The sequence below is a fragment of the Aquarana catesbeiana genome, linkage group LG07 (assembly GCF_042186555.1).
Source record: "Aquarana catesbeiana isolate 2022-GZ linkage group LG07, ASM4218655v1, whole genome shotgun sequence".
Taxonomy (NCBI): Eukaryota; Metazoa; Chordata; class Amphibia; order Anura; family Ranidae; genus Aquarana; species Aquarana catesbeiana.
In genome coordinates, this window is record NC_133330.1 from 34,935,194 (window position 1) to 34,958,767 (window position 23,574).

Genomic DNA, 23,574 nt, shown 5'->3' on the forward strand with positions numbered 1-23,574 from the left:
GCAGCCTAGCCATGTGCAGGGGCCCAAAATCCAATGAGCACCTTCAGGCCTTTAAGTGGCGTTAATTACGCATTGGATTTGCTGACTACCGATTACATTTTCAGAGGCCCTAAAATGCCAGGAAAGTATAAACATCCTCAAATGTCCCCTTGTTGGAAAGTATATACCCAAGGTATTTGCTGAGAGGCATGTTGAGTCTTTGGAAGATCTTATTTTTTGCCACAAGTTTTTGGAAAATTAAAAAAAATATATAAATAATTTTTTGCACTAACTTTTTACTTTACTGAGATATTTCTCACACACGTAATGGGTATATGTGGCATTACACCTCAAAACACATTCTGCTACTTCTCCTGAGTATGGGTATACCACTTGTGTGAGACTTTTTTGGGAGCCTAGCTGCGTACTGGGGCCCAAAATCCAATGAGCACCTTCAGGCTTTCAAAGGGCGTAATGTATGCATTTAATTTCCTGACTACCTATTTGTTTTGGAGGCCCCAATAGGATAGTGCAAACACCCCTCAAATTACCCTTTTTTGGAAAGTAGACACTCCAAGGTAGTGTCATGGTGAGTATTTTGTAGATCTAATTTTTTGCCACAAGGTTTGCAAAAACTCATAAAGAAAATACAAAATACATTTTCATTTTCTTTCTTCATTTTCCAAAAACTTGTAGTAACAAACTAGTATAGTTCTGATTGTGACCAGTGTGACAGAACTCACTGTCACTGTGTGTTTTTGAGGGGGCTGTGGGCTGGCCTCCTACCCACAGACTATGGCCCAGCAGAGAACAGGAGATTTGGTGGCTATTTGCCGCCTTCCGCAACCAGGAGAAGACGCCACCTCCAGACATTTGTGTCCGCGGTCACTGGTTCATTGGAGCCAGGTGAGCGTGGTATCTGTGGCCGGGCTCGTGGAGTCATTTACGGCTTCCTAAACCTATTGGCCCGGCTGGGCTAAATATATACGTTTATTCCACAAACAATGTACTTTTAGCTGATAAAGGCATACAAAAGATTTTGGTATGCCCAAAGCGTGAGGCTACGAGACTTGGGGACAAAATGGCATTGGGATAATGTAATGATGGCCCTATATATGTTGCATCCCTTCTCCCCATCCTCCCCCTCTTGTTTTTTTTTACAGGAAGTCCCCCTCTTGTTATTGTGTTTAAGTATGTTATGTCATGGCACGTAGGCAAAAGGTGTGGAGACACATCCCAGCGGGGATGTGTAAGGAGGGGCTGCCTGCTTGTCATAATCCCTTTATGTGTTTCATCTGTAGTTTCTATTTGAATGTACAAGTGTTGAGTTCCCATTGGTTCTTCCTTGTCCCCTACCCCCTCTATGACAAGGCTAAGGGGAGTGTTCCTAACTGTGTTTAAAGGTGTATGTTTCGTACTTAATAAACAGTTTATGCTCTGCGTATTTAACCCTCAACATCTGTGTGGTTTGCCTCATGATTAGGGGTTAAGGGCTGGGTATGGCGAGTCTGCCGGCTGAGGGTGCGTTTGGAGAACAGGAGACACAGTTCTGGCAGAGGTGCCCAGATGGGGTATCCGAGATCCGTCACAACCAGGATACTGACCCGGACAGACACTATACTAGTAATGGCAGTAATCAGAAACTTATAATGTGACTGTGATAGTGTGGTGGGCAATCAGGGACTGGCACTGCACTGGCTGGGAAGGATGCTAACTGACACCATCTGACATCACTAGTGACCGTAATCAGTATTATTACTGTACACTGATACTGTACTAATGGCACTGGCTGGGTGACAGGGGTGATCAGGAGGGCAATCAAAGGGGTTAACTGTGTGCCTAACAAGCCTATGTATGCTGCGTTTACTCACAGACTGGCTGGCTTTCTTCCCTGATTTCAGCTCTGAATGGTAAATGAAATCAGGGAGAAAGAACCAGCCAGATCTGCTTGGGTGTTTACTAACACACACAGATCTGTGCTGTCATTGGACACAGCAATCAGTAGGCTCACAAACAAAATCATTGGCTGCGAGTCTGCTGATGAACTTGTGCTGTGTCCAATCACAGCATGAGAGGCAGGGGGCGCACACATGTACCTGTAAAACAAGGAGTTCAACTGCCTGGGGGAGCCTCTGGCCAGCAATAAAATTACTACTGCATGGTCGGCAAATGTATAAGTGAATAACAATATATTTCAATACAAAGAGCAAGTCAATATGACTGCAAAAAGAGTGCATGTCCCCTTAAATATGGAAAAAATCAAAATGGAACCAAAACATTATTCTCAAAAGAGGTGAAGTGCTCAAAACACACAGCACACAGAGGACACTTCGTCAGTAGAAGAGAGCACTATACTTTGACGAAACACTTTGGCCGGAGTCTGACCAGTGACATCATTATGCCAGCCGATGTCTAGATGGTGGTGCTTTACATGTCTCTTTACAATTATTGAGTTACTTTGTAAAGCACCACCATGGAGACGCCAGTGGGCCAGATCCCACTAAATGCATTTTGTCACAGAACGGAGCTCTCTTTCCCTGATTACATCTGTTCTGTGTGCAGTATGTTTGACACATCACCTCTTTTGAAACAATTGTGTTTTCATTCTATCTAGAGCTTTTTCACATTTAAGGGGACATACACTCTTTTTTTGCACTTATATTGACTTGTTCTTTGTACAGAAATATAATGCTATTTATTTATACATTATGTTGATTCTTGATGCCACTTTCTGTTTATGCACTATCATTGATTAACATTTATTGATATATTGTATTGAATTAGATATTTTATCTTTGCACTTTCTTACTACTAATTTAAAGGGCTTGCACACCTATTTTTTGTTTATATTTCCTTTATTTTCACCTGGTGATTCTGCCAGTAGCACATTTTCTGTCCTAGGGTGGCTACACTCACTCCTCCACTGTATCTGTGGATTGCCACCCAGACTGCCTTCTCTTTAATGACGGGTGTGGTACCATTGAAATAGCAAAATGCCAATATGGTTCCTATATTTAACGGCTTAAGGACGGCCCCATAGCAGATATACAGAATTATGTATATATATATATATATATATATATATATATATATATATATATACGTTATTCTGCACTTCCGCCCAGGGGGTTTGCATGTGCGCGCTGCCGCCAGCCTGCTTCTGCTGTGAATATTTACAGCCGAGGCTGGTCTGCAGGTGCTGAGCACTGGATGTTCACTGGCACCCGCCGATTGTCAGACAGAGACACAGAATGGAGATCTGCCTATGTAAACAAGGCAGATCTTCATTCTGACAGGGGAGAAGGGTAGGATTTTGTGTCCCTCTAAAGCAGGGAATAAAATCCATCACTTCCCTGAGTACAAGCAGCACACATAGTACAGTAAAACACTGGATAGGCACACAGTTAACCCTTTGATCGCCCTAGATGTTTAACCCCTTTCCAGCCAGTGTCATTAGTACAGTGACAGTGCATATTTTTTAGCATGGATCACTGTATTAGTGTCACTGGTTCCCACGGTGTCAGAATTTTTTCTAGAAAACAATATTTTAAGCAATAAACATTATGGATTCACAAAAGACAGATGTTGTCATACAAATCTGATTTAGTTTTATGAGGAAATAAGCAAAAACTTAGACAAGGGAATGTCTATTAGTATAGTATAGTTGGATTTTGCAAAGGCAGTTGCCACAGTTCCCCACACACAGCCAATGTGTAAATTGAAGTCTATAGGCTTGGAATATTCAGTTTGTAAAGGGATAGAAAACTGGCTAAAAGAGCGGATTCAGGAAGTAGTGGTTAATGATTCTTACTCTGAATGGTCTAAGCTTATCAGTGGTATACCCAGTGGCAGCTGGTGCTCAAAAATTTTGGAGGGGTGCAAACAAACTGAAAAATTCTGAAAAAAAACCCATCAACCGCAGCCACTGTGCCATCAAACGCAGTCACTGTGCCCTTCAAATGCAGCCACTGTGCCCATCAAACGCAGCCACTGTGCCATATCAAATGCTCCCACTTTGTCCCATCAAATACAGCTACTGTGCCCATCTTATGCAGCCACTGTGCCCAACTTATGCAGCCACTGTGCCTATCTTATGCAGCCACTGTGCCTATCTTATGCAGCCACTGTGCCCATCAAATGCAGCCTCATTGTGCCCCATCAAATACAGCCTCACTGTGTCCCATCAAACGCAGCCACTGTGCCATCAAATGCAGCCTGTGTGCCATATCAAATGCTCCCACTGTGCCCATCAAATGCTCCCACTGTGCCCCATCAAATACAGCTTCTGTGCCCATCTTATGCAACCACTGTGCCCATCTTATGCAGCCATGGTGCCCATCAAATGCAGCCTCATTGTGCCCCATCAAATGCAGCATCACTGTGTCCCATAAAATGCAACCTCACTGTGTCGCATCAAACGCAGCCACTGTGCCATATCAAATGCTGCCACTTTGCCCCATCAAATACAGCTACTGTGCCCATCTTATGCAGCCACTGTGCCCATCTTATGCAGCCATTGTGTCCCATCAAATGTAGCCTCAATGTTTCCCATCAAATGCAGTCTCACTGTGTCCCATCAAACGCAGCCACTGTGCCATCAAATGCAGCCTGTGTGCCATATCAAATGCTCCCACTGTGCCCATCAAATGCTGCCACTGTGCCCCATCAAATATGGCTGCTGTGCCCATCTTATGCAGCCACTGTGCCCATCTTATGCAGCCACTGTGTCCATCTTATGCAGCCTTACTGTGTCTCATCAAATGCAGCCTCACTGTGTCCCATCAAATGCAGCCTCACTGTGCCCCATCAAATGCAGCCTCACTGTGTCCCATCAAATGCAGCCTCACTGTGCCCCATCAAATGCAGCCTCACTGTGTCAGGAGTCCGCTCCTCATGCTTCCTCCGCACAGGCACACTGGAACAGGGGAAACCGGAAGTGACATCTAACTCGAATGTCAATCAAAGCACCCGGCCGTAGTAATACATTCTACGGGCGCCGGGTGGAAGCTGTTCGGCACGATGGAATGCACCACAAGGAGGGACCAAAGCCCGCAAATGAAGCGCCTCGTCTGCAATCTCGTGATTGCATAGACGTGGTGCTTCCCATAGTGCACTGTGTCCAGCGCCCGAACACAGTGCACTTAAGGACCTTTTTTCTATTTTTTTTTTTTTAAGGGACATTTAAAAAAAAAAAAAATTTGTGACTGCCTGGAGAGGGGGGCGGCGCCCCTGCACCCCCCATGGATGGGCCCCCACTGGGTGCACCCCAAGGTACAGTGTTGGGACCCTTATTTTTTAACCTATTTATAAATTATAAATGAGCTCTCGTCATCAGCGCCAAACTCTGATGAAGAGAGCTTGACGCGTTAACCTTTGGATGCTACAAGGGCTTCCCATACCACTGGCTAAGGACTGTGGATCTTGAGATGGTCTTGTTGGCAGTATTGTGTTTGCCTTTGCTTGGCAAAAGCTTGTAAGTAGATTACTTTTAAAGCGGTTGTATACGCGCAAAAAAACAAAACTGTAAGGCAAAGGCATAATGAGCTAGTATGCACCGCATACTAGCTCATTATGAAATACTTACCTTAGAACGAGGCGTCGGTATCTAACCCCGTTCCACGCCGAGGGTCTTCCGGGTTCGGGGCTCCCGCGCTGTGAGTGGCCGAAGCCGCTATGATGTCACTCCTGCACATGCGCGTGGGAGTCTTCTTCCCGGCAAGCACCGGCAGCGTCGGACCTTCAGCCGGGCATTCAGAGCGCATGCACCGCTGACGTCAGCTGCTGCATGCATAGTGAATATCTCCTAAACCATACGGGTTTAGGAGATATTCATTTTACCTACGGTAAGCCTTATTATAGGCGTACCTGTAGGTAAGCATTTTAAAAAATGGATATACAACCACTTTAAATTGTAAATAAATAATTATGTTGGTAATGCACAAGTCGGTGCACTTTCTCTTTTGTATTATTTTCATCACTACTGATCTCCTGGCTTAATTTCCATGCCGAAAGGAGACCAGGACCTGGGAATATGATCATCTACAGCAGGGATATGCAATTAGCGGACCTCCAGCTGTTGCACATTTACAAGTCCCATCATGCCTCTGCCTCTGGGTGTCATGCTTGTGGCTGTCAGAGTCTTGCTATGCCTCATGGAAGTGGAAGTTCGCTAATTGCATATCCCTGATCTATAGGGATTCTGGGATGCTTACTTATTGCTATGACTACCCTTTAAACAGGTAATACAAAAGAAATATGAGGTAGGAAAAAAATATATCATGAAAGAATATGTAAACCCAGCATTTCATATTCCTGATCTGTGCCTGTTGTACCATGTACTTGTATGAGAAAGTATCCTGTTCTCCTTGTATTACTTCCTTTGTGTGGAATCCCTGGTGTTCCTGCCACTCCCTCTGAAAGTCCCTCCCTCAAAACTGACCACACTAGCCATGAGAGCACAGCGTGACCAGTGCCTGCTCTCCTCCAATGATCAGACCTATCCTGACACCCCCCCCCCCACAGGCATTCACTGGGAAGCTCAGTGTGCTGTTGTTTCTCCTACCCCAGCTCTCATGCAGTTGAAAACAGAGGGAATGTGATCACTTGTAAAAAATGGAAAAAAAATATTTAAAATGTTTCTATACACAAATGTTTTGCCTTTAATTTCTATTTTAAATGGAATGGGTTACTTGACAAGATGACGATTTACATATACTTTAAGTATCTCAAGGAAGAAAAAAATGTGAAGTCATATTAACAGACATTGATAAGGTTCAGAAATATTTTTTGTGATCTAATGCCCATTGCTTAAATAGGAATTAAACACAGATAATATCTGTAAACTTCTGGAGCCTATACATCACAACTATCCTGTTAATGTAAAGATAAGTATGGAGATTCTATAAACCCACAGCATATCATCAGCAAGACCAAACACAACACTTACTTTTTAGCTGACAGTATCCCCACATCTTATCCTTATTATAATCCCCTGTTATAGAGCACCAGAGACGCCCATCAGAGGTTCCATCACCAGTACAGTCCATATACCACGTGGATTTATAAAGAAATGGGAAGACACAGAGCTGACCATCTTCAGTATAAGTCTCTGTGGAAAAAAGTATAATAGAGTTACCAAGCAAGAGAAAATAATATATAGAAGTCCTTCTCTATAAACATAATGATACAAAAACGTATCAAGGAAGAGTAAAAAGAGTAATAATGCAAGGAATCCCATACTAACCATCAGAGCTTTTATAGTGTAGAAGAAAAATGACTGCTGAGAACTATTGGCTTAGTTAACTGTAACCCAATTACATATTAAAAGTGAAACCTATCCAATTAATAAACACATTGATGCCTTTGGAGGCCATTTTAGGTTGGTACACGAGAAGGACCCCAAACACCTCATTTTCTATGGAGCAGATAAGGTCAGCAAACATTGGAAGGGATCGAATCTTTAGACCCCCTTTCACACTGAAGCAGTTTTCTGGCATTTTAGCGCTAGAAATAGCGCCTGTAAAGTGCCTGAAAACTGCCTCCTATGCTGCCTGAATGTGAAAGCCCGAGTGATATATCTAGCGGGACGCTAGAAAAAGTCCTGCAAGCAGCATCTTTGGGACGGTTTGGGAGCGCTGTATACACTACTCCCAAAATGCCTCTACCCATTGCAATTAATGGGCAGTGCGTTTGAAGCACCTGAAAAGTGCTTCGGAATCGCCGCAACATGGGTGTTTTTAATCCCTTCTTTGGCCGCTAGCGGGGGTTAAAAGCACCCTGCTAGTGGCCGAAAAGCGCAGCTTAAACAGCAGTAAAGCGGTGCTTTACCGCTAACGCATGGGTGGCCCCAGTGTGAGAGGGGTCTAAAAGGGAGATCTCCCGTAATGAAAGGAGGTGGATAATTGCTTTATATCTAGTTGTCATATAACGGCCTCCCGTGATTGCGCCCGCTACTAGGAACACAGATTGAGGTAAAGAACCAATTAGCAGCTTTTTACCACGTGATCAGCTGTGTCCAGTCGCAGTGGTCAAGTCAACAGAACAGTCAACAGAAGCTGGTTACCGACTCTCTTCACCGCTCCTTCTCACGTTGTCAGCGCGTGGAGGAGAGGAGCAAAGAGCCAGTAATCGGCTTCTGCAAAAGTGCTACTAATCTGTGTCCACCACTGCTGCCAATTTGTGCCCACTGCTGCCAGTCAGTGCAGACCTATCATTGCCCATCAGTGTCACATATCAATGCCTCCTATCAGTGCCCATCTGTGCCGCCTATCAGTGCAGCCTCATCAGTGCCTCTTCATCAGTGCCCACCAGTACCGCCTCATCAGTGCCCATCAGTGCTGCCTTATCAGTGAAAAAGAAAAATGACCTGTTTGCAAATTTAATAACAAATTTTGAAATTATTATTATTATTTTCAAAATGTTTGGACTTTATTTGTTTAACAAATAATTTAAAAAAGCAGCGGTTATTAAATACAAACAAAAGAAAACTCTATATGTGTGAAAAAAATAATAAAATGTTTCTTTTTGTACAGTGTTGCATGACCGCGCAGGAGGGGGTGAAAGTGCCCAGTGGGCAAGTCATTAAACCCTGATTTAACTATTGGTTTTAATGATTTTATCTTTAATGGTATATACTTTTACATATTACAGTTTCGTGATTTTTTTTAGGAATTTTAGGGTATTTTCCAATTGAATTAAAATGTATTCCCTTTTTTCTTATAATCTTTTGGAGCAGCTTGTAGAGGCAGTAGTTCCTATATTTCACCACATGATGTCGCTAGTGATAGATACAATACAATGAATGGGTAAAGAGTCTTAGCAAATAATAAATGCAGCTAATTGGATTTTATATCTTTCTATTTGCTTTTGGTTTTTAGTCATGTCTTATGTAAACATTTAAAATAATCACATTTTGTTGCTTTTAAAAATTACACCATATCCTGACCGAAAACAAAAATGTAATTTCTTGCAGGATACCAGTCCCCTTAGTGGTGGTTGCATTCATTTTCTTTTTCAGGCTTGTTTTCCTTCATTTTCATAAACAAAAAAAATTCTTAACATTCAGTGTATTTAAAATGGAAAAGCCGCACACTATCCAAATACAGGATCAAAAACATATACTAAAAATAGATGTGCTATCTAAATGCCTGTTGCTAGGGGGTCCCTCATAATCTGCCTCCTTCAGTGCCTGGGCTGGTGACATCACTTCCCCTCGGCGCAGGAAGGGCTCAGCTCTGCCCCCTCCCTCTTGTCAATCATATGGGACATGTGACAGGTCCCATATGATTGCGCGGCCAATCACGGCGTGCAGAGCCGCTCGTGCATGCGCAGTGGGTACCCAGCTGTCTAGCCACAGCCGAGCGCCCACAGTTGCAATGCCAGGGCCGCCGAACGGAGGGGGAGACGAGCGGGGCTTCCGATCCCCCGCATCGCTGGACCCTGGGACAGGTAAGTGTCCGATTATTAAAAGTCAGCAGCTGCAGTATTTGTAGCTGCTGACTTTTAATTTTTTTTTTTTAGTGGGAACTCCTCTTTAAACCCCCTTCCTAACCAGACCAATTTTCAGCATTCAGCGCTCTCACGTTTTGAATGACAATTACTCAGTCATGCACCACTGTACCTATATGAAATTTTTGTCCTTTTTTTCACACAAATAGAGATTTCTTTTGGTGGTATTTATTCACCGCTGGGTTTTTTTCTGTTTGCGCTATAAAAGAAAAGAGACCGAAAATTCTGTAAAAAAAAAAAAAGAATTTTTCTTGCTTTCTGTTATAAAATTTTGAAAATTAGTATTTTTTCTTCATAAATTTTGGCCAAAATTTATACTACTACATATCTTTGGTAAAAATAACCCAAATTAATGGATATTATTTGGTCTTTGTGAAAGTTATAGAGTCCACAGGCTTTGGTGCCAATCTCTGAAAATTGATCACATCTGAAGTACTGACGGCCTATCTCATTTCTTGAGACCCTAACAAGTCAGGAAAGTACAAATACCCCCCAAATGATCCCTTTTTGGAAAGTAGACATTCCAAGGTATTTAGTGGGAGGCATGGTGAGTTTTTTAAAGCTGTAATTTTTTCCCACAATTCTTTGCAAAATCAATTTTTTTTTCTTTATTTTCACTCAATTGTTATTTCTTTCTCATACATCACAGGACACAGAGCCTCAGTAAGTACTGGTGGGTTATAGAGTATCATTAGGTAATTGGACACTGGTCACACCCTAAACAGGAAGTTCAACCCCCTATATAACCCCTCCCCTTCCTGGGGATACCTCAGTTTTTTCGCCAGTGTCTTAGGTGTTGGTCACGTGTAAAGATGTGCTGTGCTGAGCTCCAAAGGGAATATCCTATATCCTATACTGGGGCAAGCCATGCAAACCGGATCCATTTCAAGGTGTCCTTTTTAGGCTGAATTGAATGGTACCCAGGCCTCGTGTCCGAAGAAACAAGGTCTTACCTGTAACGCTTCTCTTTTTAGAGAGCTGGACCCCGGGATCCAGTATTTGGTTTTTCTAGCCATATCCCTGGTGGGGTGCTTTACGGGCCCAGAACTGGGGATCCTCCTTTTCTAGGGGGCCCCTGTCTCTGAAGATTGTTTCCAAACGGAGCCCACCGTGAGAGGTGAAGATTGGGTCTGTATAATAGAACCCTGCAGCTGGATAAGGTAAGGGAGATTCCTCAGATTTTTTTAATTCTAGTAGGTTTCTCCTTTAAGTAAATGTATGCTATGCCTATTGTCGCCACCGGGGGCTGCCAAGAGCACATACCTTCACATGCTTGATTTTGTCTGTCTTAGTGTTCACGCTGCACAGCTCCTCCAGCCGAGCTCCAGGTAGGATGGGATGGGGGGGCTCTTCCTCAGGGATATTCCCCCCAAAAATGAGGGGGGCCACGGTGGTCTGAAAGGCAGTAGTATTTCGTGCTACCGCTGCCGCCATTACTATTGGCAGATCCCATCATCTGCCGGCCTCTTTCCTTCCTCCTTCACCCTAGCCTCCCCTCCATGCTTGTCCCGGAGGGCGGCTCACGCGGGAAGGCACACGTTTTTTGAAAAAAACGAGGAGGGAGCAGGGGAGTGGTCAGAGGAGGCTGTACAGGCTATAAAAAGCACACTTTTCCAGGTGCATACAGCCTATGGAGGGACACAGAGCTGACGGTCGCATGTAAGGTGGGACACAGGCATTCTCCCAGGCAGCATTTACTTAGAAACATTTGACTGGGCATTGGTAGCAGCGGCAGTTGCTGTACTACATCGCTCAGCAGTCAGTGTTTTATTTGTGTGATACCTCCACCTTGTTGCTTTGCACTATGGGTAGAAGAGGTACAAATACCCCAAAAACCAGAGGCTATAGGGGATCTCCCTCAGGCTCTGAGGACCCCCCTTCTGCAGCACCTTCCCCCCCTGAAGGACCTGGGATGGCCGGTCAGGGAGAGTCGTCGGGGTCAGGGGCTGCATCTGCTTCTGGCACTTCAGCCCCTGTATATATTAGGAGGTTTTTTTCCTTTAACCATTAATGGACTAGAGGAAAGATTAATGGCCTTAATCGCATCTTCACTCCCGTGGAAGAAAACGCACTAGGTCTTCCTCTGTTACCCAGGAACCTCAGGCAGAGGAACTCTGGGATAAAGGAGAAGAATCCCTTTCAGAGGATCGGGATGGGACGGATGATTCCTCCTCTGAGGAATCAAGTGGAGAAGGGCCCTCTTCAGCTTCTCAGGATGAGAAGGTGTTAGTACAGATGCTTGCTGGATTGGTCTGCTCCACATTTAAGTTACCCGTATCTCAGTCAGTTAAAGAACCCTCTTATTCTTTGTTTCACTGAAGTCTCCTCAAACAACACATGCTTTTCCTGTTCATAATTTACTAGAAAAGCTCATTTATTCCGAGTGGGATCACCCAGATAAACGTTTTTTTCCGCCTAAAAAGTTTTCAACACTTTATCCTATGGAAGAAAAGTTTATAAAAATGTGGGGGATACCGGCTGTTGACGCCGCCATTTCCTCCGTAAATAAAGGTCTGACTTGTCCTGTAGACAATGCTCAGATGCTCAGGGATCCTATTGATAAAAAGATGGAGTCCCTGTTGAAAAATATTTTCTCCCTAGCAGGTTCAGTAGTTCAGCCTGCAGTAGCAGCGATCAGAGTCTGCCAATACTTGAGAGACCATGTTAAGCAGGTCCTCAAAGTTCTACCTGAACAGCAGGCCCAGGGGTTGGCTAACCTTCCAGCGGCCTTATGTTTTGCTGTTGATGCTATCAGAGATTCTATCATCCAAACCTCTCGTCTTTCACTTGGGTTGGTGCATATGTGTAGAATCTTATGGTTAAAAAATTAGTCAGCCGAAGCACCATGTAAGAAGCTTCTGACTGGATTTCCATTTCGTGGTGTTAGGCTGTTTGGAGAGGATTTGGACAACTATATCCAAAAGATCTCTAGTGGGAAAAGCACTCTCTTACCTGTTAAGAAAAGGGGTAAGCGTCCCTCTTTCAAACGGGCTCTTTCCCCAGTGCCAGGAGCGTCAGCCTCCAGGCAGTCGCGACAGCCTCCTCTGTCAGGGTCGAGAAATAAATTTCAGAGTCGACCCCAGGGACAAAAGAAGTCCTGGGGGAAGAAGCCTACTAGACAAGACGCAAAAGCCTCTTTATGAAGGAGCGCCCCCGCTCGCTTGGGTGGGGGAAGACTGCTACAGTTCTCAAAGCTCTGGCAGGAGGACAGATGGGTAATCTCCACGGTAACTCTAGGTTACAAACTGGAGTTCCAAGAATTCCCCTCTCCTCATTTCCTCAGTTCAAATGTTCCCAGAGATTCAGAGAAAATGCAGTCGCTTCTTCTAGCATTGGAGCGACTATTGTCGCAAAAAGTCATTGTGGTGGTTCCTACCACGGAAGAACAAGATTGGGATTTTATTACAACCTTTTTACGGTTCAAAAACCAAATGGAGATGTCAGACCCATCCTAGATCTAAAGGATCTAAATCGATTCCTAAGGATTCGATCCTTTCGCATGGAATCAATCCGGTCAGTAGTCTCCATCCTACAGGGAGGAGAATTTCTGGCATCAATAGACATCAGGGATGCGTACCTGCATGTACCCTTTTTTCCTGCTCATCAAAAGTACTTGCGCTTCGAAATAGAAGGACGCCATTTTCAGTTTGTGGCTCTGCCTTTCGGGCCAGCCACTGCACCTCGAGTGTTTACAAAGATCTTGGCTCCTCCTCTGGCCAGATTAAGGGCTCAGGGTATAACTGTCATAGCATACCTAGATGACCTGCTCTTGATAGACCAGTCGGTAGCCTGTTTAAGCAGGAACTTGATGACCACAGTCAACTACCTGGAACACCTAGGTTGGATTCTCAACCTAGAAAAGTCTTTCCTAAAACCAGTAAGAAGACTAGAGTATTTGGGCCTGGTCATAGATACAAGCCAAGAGAAGGTATTTTTACCTCAGGCAAAGATCAGGGCCTTAAGAGAGCTGATTCAGGTAGTCAGGACCAAAAAGGGTCCTTCTGTCCGTCTTTGTATGAGGCTGTTGGGAAAGATGGTGGCTTCATTCGAAGCAGTTCCCTATGCTCAGTTACATTTGAGACTGCTGCAACACAGTATCCTCTCTGCCTGGAACAAGAAAGTGCAGGCATTAGATTTTCCAATGCGTCTGTCTCCTACAGTGCATCAGAACCTCAGTTGGTGGTTAATACCTGAAAATCTGCAAAAAGTCCTTTTTACCGGTTACCTGGACAGTGGTAACAACAGATGCCAGTCTTTCGGGTTAGGGGTGCAGTTCTGGAACAGTCTGCGGTCCAAGGGGAATGGTCCAAAATCGAGAGGACCTTACCCATCAGCATTCTGGAGATCCGTGCGGCATATCTAGCCCTAAAGGCCTGGACTCTCAGGCTACAGGGTTGCCCTGTCAGGATCCAGTCCGACAATGCCACAGCAGTGGCTTATATCAATCATCAAGGAGGCACCAGGAGTCGTGCAGCTCAGAGAGAAGTGAACCAGATTTTAGTCTGGGCAGAGAAGCATGTGCCATGCATATCGGCAGTTTTCATTCCGGGAATAGAGAACTAGCAGGCGGACTATTTGAGTCGCCAGCGGTTAGTCCCAGGGGAATGGTCTCTTCACCCCCATGTCTTTTGGGCCATATGCCAAAGAAGGGGGTTTCCAGATGTAGATCTCTTTGCATCCAGATTCAACAAAAAGATTGACAAGTTTGTGGCAAGAACAAAGGATCCTCTTGAATGCGGGACAGATGCGTTGGTGATTCCGTGGCATGAGTTCTCACTGATTTATGCATTCCCTCCTATTCTGCTACTGCCACGACTCCTTCGCAGGATCAGGCAGGAAAAGAAGTCGGTACTTCTGGTGGCCCCAGCTTGGCCCAGGAGAGCTTGGTATGCAGAAATAGTAAGGATGACAGTGGGTTCCCCGTGGACCCTACCGTCACGTCCAGACCTGTTATCTCAAGGTCCAGTATTCCATCCTGCCTTACAAACGCTGAATTTAATGGTTTGGCTATTGAAATCCAGGTTCTGAAGAATCCTGGGCTTTCAGGTCCTTTGATCTCTACATTGATCAATGCAAGGAAGCCAGCTTCCAGCGTAATTTATCATAGAGTCTGGAAGACTTATGTATCCTGGTGGGAAGCCAGGGGTTGGCATCCCAAAAAATATGTCATAGGTAGAATTCTTGACTTTCTACAAATGGGATTAGTAATGAAGTTGGCCTTGAGTACCATCAAGGGCCAGGTCTCGGCCTTATCAGTATTATTTCAACGGCCACTTGCTTCACATTCTTTGGTCCAAAACTTTATGCAGGGGGTGATGCGTCTTAATCCTCCGGTTAAGGCGCCCCTAAACCCCTGGGACTTGAATTTGGTTCTGTCAGTCTTACAAAGACAGCCTTTTGAACCAATACGTCAAATTCCCTTGGTCTTGTTGACAAGAAAGTTAATTTTTCTGGTAGCCATTTCTTCTGCTAGAAGAGTATCAGAATTAGCAGCTCTTTCCTGTAAAGAGCCTTATTTAATCTTGCATAAGGATAGAGTGGTATTGCGCCCTCATCCTAGCTTTTTACCGAAGGTGGTTTCAGATTTCCATCTAAACCAAGATATTGTTCTGCCTTCCTTTTTTCCCAGATCCCTGTTCTACAGAAGAAGGGTCACTACATTTTTTGGATGTAGTAAGAGCAGTCAAGGCCTATCTGGAAGCAACTGCTCAAATTCGCAAAACGAATGTTTTGTTCGTACTGCCAGAAGGTCCCAATAGAGGACAGGCAGCGTCCAAGTCTTCCATTTCAAAATGGATTTGACAAATTATTATTCAAGCTTACGATTTGAAACAGAAAATTCCACCTTTTCAAATCAAGGCACAATCCACAAGGGCTATTAGTGCTTCTTGGGCGGTGCATCACCGGCCTCTATGGCTCAAATTTGCAAGGCCGCAACTTGGTCTTCAGTCCATACATTCACCAGATTTTATCAGGTGGATGTGGGAAGGCATGAGGATATCGCCTTTGGGAGTAGTGTGCTGCAGGCAGCAGTACGAGGTACTCAGGTCTGATTACACCCTACGTTGTGTGGTCCCCTCCCCTCAAATAGCATTGCTCTGGGACATCCCATCAGTAATTACTGAGGCTCTGTGTCCCGTGATGTACGAGAAAGAAAATAGGATTTTTATAACAGCTTACCTGTAAAATCCTTTTCTTTTGAGGTACATCACGGGACACAGAAGTCCCGCCCCTCTTCTAATACACTTATATTGCTTTGCTACAAAACTGAGGTATCCCCAGGAAGGGGAGGGGTTATATAGGGGGTTGAACTTCCTGTTTAGGGTGTGACCAGTGTCCAATTACCTAATGATACCCTATAACCCATCAGTAATTACTGAGGCTCTGTGTCCCGTGATGTACCTCAAAAGAAAAGGATTTTACAGGTAAGCTGTTATTAAAATCCTATTATTAGCAGGTTATTTCTCACACACAGCATATGCATAGCACAAATTACACCACAAAACACATTCTGCTACTTCTCCTGAGTATGATGATACCACATGCGTGAGACTTTTACACACTGTAGCCACATACAGAGGCCCAACATGCAGGGAGCACTGTCAGGTGTTCTTGGAGCATAAATTACACATATAATTTCTTGGCTACCTCTTACAATTTGAAGGCCCTGGAGCACCAGGACAATGGAAACACCCCAAAAATGACCCCATTTTGGAAAGAAAACAACCCAATGTATAATCTAAGAGGCATAATAAATCTTTTGAACGTGTCATTTTTTTTCTGCAAGTTTTTGGAAAATGTGTAAAGAAAATGAAAACACATTTTTCTTTACACAAAGTTGTTCGTTTATACAATATTTCTAACAAATAGCATCTACATGCCAAAAATTACACCCTAAAATAGATTCTCCTACTCCTCCTGAGTACGGTGATACCACATGTGTGGGACTTTTACACAGCCTGGCCACATAGAGAAGCCCAACATGCAGGGAGCATGTGTTCTAGGGGCATAAATGTCAAATCTAATTTGACTACCTATTACAATTTTATGAGGAACTCTGGTGGCATGGATGTGGCATGGATGAGAACTGATGTGGCATGGATGAGCATGAATGGGGATGGATGAGAAGTGGATGGGGATGGCTGAGCATGAATAAGTATTCCTGAGTATGGCTGAGTACGGCTGGGTGCGGCTGGTTGCGGCTGGGTACGGCTGAGTGCGGCTGAGTACGGCTGAGTGCGGCTGAGTGCGGCTGAGTATGGCTGAGTGCGACTGGGTATGGCTGAGTACAGCTGAGTACGGCTGAGCATGGGATGGCTGAGCATGGATGGATGGATGAGTATTGCTGAGCATGAATGAGTATTGCTGAGCATGAATGAGTATTGCTGAGCATGGATGAGTATTGATGAGGATGGATAGATAAGTATTGCTGAGGATGGATGGATAAGTATTGTTGAGGATGAATGGATGGATGAGTATTGCTGAGGATGGATGGATGGCTGAGTATTGCTGAGGATGAATGGCTGAGTATTAATGAGGATGGATGACTGATGGCTTGATGAGTGCTGGAGTTATCACATATCATCGCTGTGGGCACTGCACATCCAGCCCACAGTGCTGCTGCCTCTTATCTCTCTCCTCTCTGTACCAATTGATACAGAGGGTAGAGAGGAACCGGACGTGACGGTTTGTTTACAAGTGATCGTACCGTCATTTGACGGAGCAATCACGCGGTAGGCTTGAATGGAGGAGAAGATTTGGATGCCGCACACCGGATGTAGTCAAAAAACTTCACTTTATTGAAAAAATGGGATCATCAAAATAACAAGACTGTCATGCAGAAAGTACAGTACAGGTAAGTTGACGCGTTTCGCACTCAGGACTGAGTGCTTACTCCTGAGTGCGAAACGTGTCAGCTTACCTGTACTTTCTGCATGACAGTCTTGTTATTTTGATGATCCCATTTTTTCAATAAAGTGAAGTTTTTTGACTACATCCGGTGTGCGGCATCCAAATCTTCTCCTCCATTCAAGCCTGCTTTGCCTAGCATTCAGCCAGCACCTGGAGCTCTTCTGCTCTGAAACGTCTACTTACACCTGGGTCAGTGTCAGCCTGAGCGGTGGAAACACTTTCTTAGCAATCACGCGGTAAACGGCCACTATCAGCAGCCGTTTACCGTGATGCGGACCCGGCGGTCACGGAGGATATTCCTGGGTGCACGCCCCAGGGGGCGCGCGGGAGCACGATTCTGGGAGGACGTCATAGAACACCTTCCCAGAGTTATCTGACCACGCTGCAGCCATAATTCGGCTATAGCGTGGTCAGCAAGCGATTAAATTAATATTCAGAATAATAAATAATAATTAATAAAAATTGAATTACCCAGAGCACAGGGGCACACCCCCACTCAAAAACAAAATCTGTTCCTTCCACGTTTACTACCATGCCCGCACTCCCTCTTACACTACCGTGCCTTCACACCCCTCTCCTGTACACTTCTCTCACTGTCATACCTGCATGCCCCCTCTCTCTACTGTGCATGTACCTCCTTGTACACCCCATCTCACTACTGTGCCTACATTCCCCTGTACATGCCCTCTCATTGCTGTGTCTACCCCCGTGTACACGACCTCCCACCTCTGTGCCTACACCCCCTTGTTTACTCTCCTAACCACTGTGCCTACACCCTCTCTCACAACTGCACCTATGACCCCTTGTACACCCTATTCCACTACCATCCCTTTGCAATCCCCCTTCACCCTCACGCCTCTGCACTTGCTCACTTCGCCATTCATCCTGTTCAACGAATGGACACACTTGTGTTATAGATATACTCACTTGTGTCGGCTGCATGGGAGAGACTCCATCCAATGCACATGAACAGCACAAAGCCAAAGTGATGGTTCATCTTGACTTTTTGCCTGCAGAAGCCTTCAACATCCACTTATATAAAGGATGTCAATTAGACAAGCCCTTCACTGGTAAACTGAGGTTATAAGTACCAGTACCAGTGAAAAATGTTTTTAGTAGGATGTATGCCAATATGTACATAAGGCTTCTATTACAGAAATTATAGCTAGTAGTGTAAAGGACTAGGATAAATAAAAGTTACTGCAAATATTAAAGCAATAGTAAACATTTACTTAGCTCTGTGTCTTATGTACAATGATTTTCCTGTAAGGTGGGGTGACAGGAGTGCAATGGCATTATCATACTTGAAGGGCCATCTGTCCAATATAGCTCAAGTGGTTTGGGGACACCCTCACACATAGCTTACACCTGATGTTCCCAACCTTAATGATACCAGGGCCATGTAAATTCTTCCAAAACCTTCCGTGCCCCTACATTAAAAAACAAAACGTTTATATGCACACAATTAAAGTATGGGAATACACATATGTATCAAAATTCTAGAAGATTCTGGATGGGGCTGGGTGACACTGTTGGGAGCTGAAGGTCCTGGAGGAGGTCTGCAGCAAATTTGGTGATCCTGTAGGAAATGAGGTCAATTATGGGGGATGGGGTCTCCGGAGAGGTTGGGGTCTCCCCAGGAGACAATGTGGGAGATTGGAGGGCACTGAGGGGGAAGGGGGCTAAATGGCAATGCGGTATGCTTTTGGAGGTACTATGGGGGCTGGAGGTTCTGCTCCCACCATTGCGGGATGTTGGAAGACACTGTGGGAACAAAGGGCTCTTAGGGGGCCATAAGGGGCGCTGAGAGCCTCTATGGGGGGTTGGGTGGCACTATGGGACCTGGGAGGCACTGTGAGCAGTTGTTAGATCTGCAGGTAGTTGAACCAGGAGGAGGGAACCCACGGTCTGCCAGTGGACCAAGGCCCAGCTGTTGAGAACCACTGGTTTAGACCATAGTCAACTTACCCAAGAAGAGCCTCTTGGGCAAAATACCCCCAAAGTCCCCAAGCTCATCTTTAGCACACAGTGGCTTTCTGAATGGGGAACTCTGATACACAAGTCCTTACTTTTCTCTGCAGATTATTACACAAGTCAGATAACAGACAGGGTGTGGCTGATATATACAGTAGTAGAGTGATGCATGACAGTGGAGTGATGGGTTTTAATATTGTTGGCACTGTTACTGGATTGCACTGGTGCTGACTGGTGATCAGAAGGGCCGTTGGTGTGTAAAGAATTTACATTAACAACCTGCATTCAAAACAGAGGTTTTGGGTGCACATCTGTAATGAATTTGGAAGCCACATTGCAATATCAAGGTCCTTCTGTATAGTGCTTCCATTAAGAGCCTCCATCATGGTTTGATCTAGGGGGTGCTGGGCTGGGTAACCAATAGACATTGTGCATCAGTAAAAGCTTTCTGCAGTGGCCGGTTGCATCTGTGAAGGTTGAGTGTCTGAGACAATCTCACAGAGCCCAGCCAGCATATCCACATAAAGACAGTTGTGAAAAAACAGACACTTTTCTTCTGTCTGTACATGTCTATGGACAGGAGAAAAGTGCCACATCCATTATGATAGCAATAAAAGTGATGGAAAAAAATAAAGACTTGTAAAAATGTAAGAGTAAGAAAGTAATAATGTAAAATAAAAAATATAATTTAAAAAAATTAAAGCACTTCCGCCCCCCTGTGCTTTCGTGCAAAAGCAAACTTATATGTAAGTCCCACATGCATTTGTAAATGGCGGCCACACCACACGTGTGATGTATTGTCCCGAATTTCAGAGCAAGAGAAATAATTCTAGCACCAAACCACCTGTGTGACTCTTAACTGGTAACCTAAAAAAGGCTTTTAAAGCGTCACCTATAGAGATTTTTAGGTATCGTAGTTTGGCGCCATTCCAGGGATGTATGCAAGTTTAAAGTGGGACATGTTTGGTAACTATTTACTCAGTGTAACATTAACTTTTATATTCTACAAAAATGGGTATTATATTGTGTTTGTATTTACTAAAATTCATTAGTTTGCAAAAAATGTGCTGTCCAAATACTGTGTGACATAAAAAAATTGCTCCACCACCCACCATTTTATTTTCTAGGGTCTCTGCTTAAAAATATATAATGTTTGGGGGTTCTGAGTAAATTTCTAGCAAAATAAATTATGATTTTTACATGTAGGAGAGAAATGTCAGAATTGGCCTGGTAGGGAAGTAGTTAATTACAAAAAAAATATACTTTGTCCTGATGTTTATTTGTGTCTGTGAGACTGTCAGTTGTGGCACAGTAATAAGTAGTTTGTGGGTGCAAGGATTGTGGTTTATGTGTGCATTGTATACAACAGGCACATATTCTCTTCAATCCCCCTTTAAAGTGTTACTAAACCCACAATAGTAAAATCAGTCTGTACATGCAGTAAAACTAGTTATACTCATTGTGGAACCTAAGGGGTTAATCATCTGCATTGTGTAAAAAGGCAGTTTGATCTTGCCTTCTCTGATCCTCCTCTTCTTCCACTGTCCCCAATCCATCTCCTGATAGAACAGAGCCTCGGGGGCAAGCTGCACATGCTCAGTTTGGTGTGCACTGCTAGAGAGTTTTTTTTTTCTTGGGAGAGTGCACATGATCAGCACAGGGCCAATCAGCACTGTCCAGACAGAGGGTCAGGCATGCAGCCTTATAGGACAGAGGAGAATGAAAACTCCTCCTACAAGCTTTAACCAGACACTGATATAAGTCACAAGACTATATACTGCTGATGAGAAAGGGTATTTAGCAGTTTATATTTACTAAAATGATTGCATTTCCATGTTCTGTGTACTGTGGAAGACCAGATACAGTGAATGCAGGCTCCCGGGTTTAGTAACACTTTAAGACCACCCACTGACCAGCTGCAGAAACTATTTTCTTTATCAGACATCACAGGACACAGAGCAGCATAGTAATTACTATGTGGGTATATAGGCCACCTTCAGGTGATGGACACTGGCACACCCAAGACAGGAAGTTCACTTCCTATATAACCCCTCCCATTACCGGGAGAACCTCAATTTTTTCTCCAGTGTGCTCTGAGAGCTCTGCTGGAAGGATCCTCTTCTAGATTAAAACCAGCTTCTACAGAATGGATTCATCCAAAGTGCCACTGAGGCCAAAGTGGTTGGTATCCAGGCCTCGTAAAGGAAGAACAAGGTTTTGCCTGTAACGCCTCTCTTGGAGGGCTGGACCCTTGTATCCAGTGCTTTGGTCATGCTCACATTACCATAAAGTTTTTCTAGCAGGGTGCTATACAGGTCCAAGGGAGTGGAACCCCGATTAAAAGGGACCCGGTCCTTGAAGGTTTATTAAACGCAGCCCGCCATGATGGGTGAAGGTTGGATCTGTCTGATATCAGCAGAATCCTGTGGCGGGGATAAAGTAAGTGAAGAAGCCTAGGAATTTTAAAAAGTCCACCTATGGTTTTCTTCTGTGAGTGAAATGTTGTCATGCCTAAATTCTCCACTAGAGGGTTTAAATGCACATACCTTTTTACGTTGCTTCTCAGATCAACTCTGTGTCAGCAGCAGACAGCATGTGTGGTCTCAGCCATCAGAAGCATTTTCAGGGGGGGATTCCTGGATTCCAGGAAAGGTTAGCAAGTGGGAAAACCTTACTGCAGCTGCTCCCCCCTGGGGAACAAAGGAGCTTCCCATATGTTTTTTCTAAATTCCCACTTCTGTCCTCTCGCCCTCTCATCAGATCTGCCAAACGGCAGACCCAAACTGCGCCCTGGCGCGGGAATTGTTACATTTTAAAAAGTAGAGATGGTGCGGGTTGGGAGACGGAAAGGGGCGTGGCTTAGCGCAACGCTGTGTGCAGGACGTGGTGTCCACATGAATCGCGGCACAGATGCGGGGCTGTCGAGCTCAGAAAAGAGACCTCTTGTCAGCTGGAAGCTGAAAGCCGGTGAAGGCTAAAGCTCTATGGACACAGGAGAGGTGGGGGCACGTAAGAGTGATGAATACAGGCATTCCTAAAGGGACACATTTTACTCAGCATCAGGCTGAACATTACTAGCAGCATTTTATTGCTGGACTATAGCTCAGCAAGTGGTGCATTTATTTAGTGCCTCTGCTTTTGTGCTTAGGACTATGCCTTCCGGAAAGGGTGGTGCAAGCACCTTAAAAAAGGGACCTAGGGCATCACCCCCAGGCACTGAGGATTCTAATCATGCCTCCACAATGCCATCTTCCCCTGAAGTACCAGAAGTGGCTGGCCTGGGTGAGCCATTGGAACCAGTAGGTGTTGCAGCTGCTTCTAACATCTCAGCCCCTGTCTACGTGACTGAAGATGCATTTTCCTCATCCCTGCTGGGGCTAGAGGAAAGACTAGGGGCCTTAATCGCATCTTCCATCCAGAGGGATAGAAAACACGGTAGATCCCCCTCCCCCACCTCGGGCCCTCTATCAAGGGAGCAATGGGCGGAGGAAGATGTGTTACCCTCAGGGGATCAGGAGGAAAGGCAGTCTAATGATTCCTCTTCTGAGGAATGAACTGTGGAAGAACCCTTTTCAGCCTCACAATCTGAGAAATTGCTGGTACAGTCCCTTACAGAAATGGTCTGTTCCGCTTTCAAGCTGCCCTTAACTGAGTCAGCCGAAAGTCCCGTTTCTTCCTTGGGTTCTCTAAAACCTACTCAGACTTTGCATGCTTTTCCTCTCTATGCATTACTGGAGCAACGTATATATGCTGAGTGGGATCACCCAGATAAGCATTATCTCCCTCCTATAAAGTTTTCAGTACTTTATGCCATGGAGGAGAAATTCACCAAAAGATGGAATGTACCAGCAGTTGACGCTGCTATATCCCGTGTGGGTAAAAGTCTAACTTGTCCAATAGACAATGCTCAAATGCTTAGGGATCCAACAGATAAGAGATTGGAATTCCTGGTAAAATCCTCTTTTTCTTTGGCAGGTGCAGTTACTCAGCCTGCAGAGGCTGCAAGGCATTTGTCAATCCCTTAAGGACCAGTTTAAACAGGCCCTCAAGGAGATTCCTGTTCAACAGGCTCAGGATCTAGCAGAATTACCAAGGGCATTATGTTTTGCCATTGACGCCATTAAGGATTTTATTCACCAGGCGTCTCACCTTGTGCTTGTGTTAGTGCACATGCGTAGGATCCTATAGTTGAAAAATTGGTCA

General features: G+C 44.7%; 1 long non-coding RNA gene across 1 annotated transcript in view; it reads right to left on the reverse strand.

The window, feature by feature from the left end:
• Positions 1–7,084, reverse strand: part of LOC141102914 (uncharacterized) — a 31,255-nt gene extending 24,171 nt beyond the window's left edge. The window contains exon 1 of the long non-coding RNA XR_012235217.1: positions 6,926–7,084. This is a non-coding gene — a long non-coding RNA (uncharacterized lncRNA). The remainder of the gene's footprint in view (positions 1–6,925) is intronic.
• Positions 7,085–23,574: the final 16,490 nt, after the last annotated feature.